Source organism: Mya arenaria, chromosome 4, assembly GCF_026914265.1.
Source record: "Mya arenaria isolate MELC-2E11 chromosome 4, ASM2691426v1".
In the NCBI taxonomy this organism is placed as follows: Eukaryota; Metazoa; Mollusca; class Bivalvia; order Myida; family Myidae; genus Mya; species Mya arenaria.
In genome coordinates, this window is record NC_069125.1 from 45678993 (window position 1) to 45683477 (window position 4485).

Here is a 4485-nt window from a genome sequence, read left to right on the forward strand (position 1 = left end):
GTTTACGTTCGTTAGATTTATAGATATGGTCTTAGAAATGAAATAGGAAAGAAATAAAATAAAAGTACATGCGTAAAAATGGTAGCGAAACATATATGATAAAACCAAAATGTAAATTAATAGTGTAATATTACATTGGGGTAATATAATAGCGTTTTCATGTTCTCTAATGGCAATGGAAACCAGGAACATGCATTGCCATTACTGGTATTCAGATAAACGGACTAGTGTGTGTTGCCAAATAAAAGATGTTTGTTAAAATATCTTTATGTTATAACTTAGTTTTCAATGGTAACATGGCGAAATTTAATTACATTTAATTCAATGCAGTGATCATTTGAAAAATGAGCTTTCTCCGTACTTCTTCCTAAAGTTAATCCTTGTCTTTGCTAGATGAAACAAATGGTGCTGCAAAAAGATCAGTGTGTTGCAAAAACAAGTCCTTAAAACTACAGATTCCGAGGGGCTACATAACAAAGCAACCTCTTAGGTAAAATTGTGACAGAAACAGTACAAGCCTTTCGAATGCTGGACTTTAATATGTTAAAGCTTTGTACAGATTTACCATTCACCAAGTTTTTGTATGGTAAATGTATCGCAGGACCAAGTTTTACTTTTTTAACGATGGCTTAAGAGGCGACAAGGTAAACTTATAGCCGCTTAGTTATGTATAAAAGCATTTCCTCGCTGAACGATGAGGCTGCACGGGCCACTAAGAAGCTGAACGAGGCGAGCAGGCTCCTGAGGAAGGCTCGCGAGGACCTTTCCCTGCAGATAACAAGCCTGATCAATTTGACCAGTCTCCTGCAGCGAGGGGATGAGGAGCTGAAGAATGACTTTAACGCCATCAGACGGCATGCGATTAACTCCCAGCTTGTCAGAGAGGCCATTGTTGCAGTTAAGTGTGAGGGTGGTAAATTCATCGACAGAACAAACGTGAACTTAACGAAGAAAGTAGCCATTCTTCTTCAATATACGTTCGTTCCAATAAGATATATAGAGTATCACAAAACAGTAGAATAAGCATATGTGTTCTTACAAGTTGCGGATCTGTGGGCCTTAAATAGTTCTAAATTATGTATCTAGTGTGTTTCTATACATTGTTTATATAAATCTGAATTACTATTGTCGTATGTTTTTGTTGATTTCCATTTATAAACCACTCGAAAACCACACGAAATATTTCTTTATCTGATAAAAATATTTAAAGAGTGCTTACAAGGGAAATTCTTATCGATGACAATACAATCGAACCAATCTAAAAGTTGTCAGGCAAGGAATCAGATCAAAATGGATTCTGTATTGACGTATTCTGCGGCCATTATACAATAAAGCAGATGCTTGTAAGAAAGAAAAACTTAGCTCTAAAAGAAGTTCCGTACATAACATATTGTAAATGCCATCTTTGACAAAATAATTTTTGAGACAATTGCGTCAATGTGAACCTTTGAATTATTATTTCAAAACTTGTTAATACCATGCACGGAGATGCAAACATTCCAACAATGATGATGTTACTTTACACGATAATCAGAATTGGATCAAAGGAGGATTTAAAAATGCAAAGCATATAAGCATTGAAATGATGTGGAACTCTTTATACCGTCAAATAATATACACCGAAAAAGTACATACAGATTTCCTTGCAGCCATCGTAAATACTCGACCTTGCGTTTACTACTCATCTTGATATATCCATGTAACGATTTGTTGTGACTTCATGATGACTGTTTGTGCTTTCTTATAAAATTTTCCCTCTATGTATATGTGTGTATGTTTGTTTTTTTCCTACATGATTGAAGCAATGATTTGGCAGCTGCAATTTGATAAAGAAGCTATTTCCAGTCAAGTTTATTGTTTTTCAAACAAAACTTGAAATAATAATGTAATGTGGACTACATTTTGGCCCAAAACTCCATATCGAAATATTCTGATCTAAATGAAGGTTGAAATAAGCTTAATAATGACTAATGATGTTCTGACCGATAAAAGTATAATTGCACCGTTCGAAATGGCAAGCGGAGACATTTTCCGAGATTTAAGTAGCCAGAATCTGACTTGTATAACAATTTATGGAGATCTGGTGTTTAAGTCGCCAGTGTTGCTATTTGCCTATTGGACAGTGCAAAACCTCTTGCAGTTAATTGTGATTTGAGTTCCAAAAGAAAGGCCTAATAACTGCATAAATATTTTCTATGACCTATGTGTTGCTTTTTCAATGCAATTACTGAAAACAAATACTGTATATTTCAGACCTATAGAACCAGTAAAATTTCCTCCTTATGAGCCTACTCTCCCAGAATACGCATTTGATCGAAATGATTCCTACCATCTCGCGCCTCACAACCGCTATCATGAAGACTGCACATGGGGCACGTGGTATTGGTGACGTCCTTGACCTCAGGGCTGACGTAATGAATCAGACTCTCTATAACATCACCAAATTGATGCCCGGGTGATTCGAACATGGTGCCTTTGTGGTGAAAAGTCAGGTAAAACACTCCGTCAAAATATTAAAAAGCTAATTTTAGGAAGATTAAGTTAACAATCAAACTGTTTCTAGATTTAAGACTGTATTTAAAACAATTAAAAAAACCGCAACATTTTAGTGTACAGGAGTGATCCGTACAGAGTCAGCATGCGGCTGTAGACAGTTTGCAATTAATTTAATAGAAATATTCAATTTTCTAATTCGTGCTCAAAAGAAGCAGAATCTCTCATCATACCCAAAGGAGCTTTGTATGTTCTGGTCCATCCGGTGCGGTTTCATTGAATATACATTATTCATCGACATCAGTCGAAATATACCAATAATCTAAGGAGAATTCCTTTGAGCGCATCTATCGCAATTAATCACTGGCAAGGATTGCTGTCGAACTCATGAAAATGTATTACGGGCATCTTCCGGACAGATACGACATAAAATAAGCCTCATTAAACATATCGACAACATGCATAGCTCTTAAATCAATCAAATACTGATTACTAGCGTTGATATATACGATGAGTTTTGTGTATGTTTTTATGCATGATTTAAATAAAAATATTTTGTAATAAAGACGAAAGTTTATACTGTCGGTTTTGTGGCATTTAAACTTAAACATACACAAAACAAGGGTGATGTTTGACTTAAGTTTCCAATCTAAATACATTAAGATTGTATTTGGTTGTGCCCAACATATTTGTAGAGTTCGTATCAGGAGCTTCCCCTTAAGCTTACATATTTTATATATATTCAATGTTCTGTCCGCATCAACTCCGCAAGATCAGCGACAAGGGCATGAGTGTTGTGTGTGGTGTGGACGAGGGCCAGATCATGGTTGACCCCTACACGCCAGTAAAGATTTGGGTCATGTACAGTTTCACAAACATCAACGAAATATCACAGTACACTTCAATTAAAAGTACGTTAAAAGTATGTTTCCATTTATGATTGTGAGACGGATTTGAAAACCTAATTCAAGTTCAAACAGCCTATATAAAGGGATTGGTTGTAAGTGACATGCATTTCCTTTTTTTGTTGGGTGAATTAGTTATATTGCTAAAATAGAATAAGCTTAAAGTGATACTTAAATATCAGATATTACATTTTCGCTTCCATCCCTCGATGTATACTTTGTTGTTTTCTATCAATCAATATTACATTAAAGCAATGTTGTCTAATTAGGGATATGATTGTACAATTTATATTTCCGTTCCCTTTTGCAGGTTTGAAGTTCGAGCTGGTGGACAAATCGATCTCGTTACCTTTCTCTTGCGTGGGTAATGGTCAAGTGGTTTTTAAGCATGCACTGTCCTGCAAGAAAATGTTCACCAACAAAATAGTAAAGTACAGTCTCGCAGAGGCAACTGGAACATGTCGGTATACATGACACATTTCCTTATTAATCGGGCAAGAACAGTGACATCGCTTTTGCCATCGACGAAACGGGCGTATGGGTAATTTATGCAACAAACTCATCAAATGGGTGTATTAGTAAACTTAATGAAGATTTATCGTTTGAGGACACGTGGGTTACTGAGATAACAAAGAAACACGTGTGTAATGCGTTCATTATATGTGTCGTTTTGTACGCTACTAACGCATACGCCGAAGTTCCTAAAAGAAATAACGCCCAAAACACATACTTTAGTATACAGAAACGTAAATGTATCGGCTTTATTTACTTAGATTTCGAACAGCCCCATACATCTGTTGAATAACTGCGTACATAAACCACAAAAGAAAATTGTAAATGAATGGAAAAAGCACACAGTTTTCGACAATACTTCTCATATCAATTTATAATAAAAATACAACATAGATGTGGAAACAATTCGACGAATGTAGAGAGAACCTCATATAAAAACAATACCAAACCAATGCATTCCGAAAATGAAAAGACAATAATACGTCCAAAGTAAAAAAGAACCTTTGTTAGTATTTCAATCTTTCTTTCTTACTATCCGAGCACGCGCCTCCAGTACAAAATAACACACAAAATA

The 4485-nt window shown here is 35.5% G+C and overlaps 1 pseudogene; it reads left to right on the forward strand.

Moving 5' to 3' along the window:
- Positions 1–666: 666 nt before the first annotated feature.
- Positions 667–4203, forward strand: LOC128230855 (adhesion G protein-coupled receptor L2-like; annotated as a pseudogene).
- Positions 4204–4485: the final 282 nt, after the last annotated feature.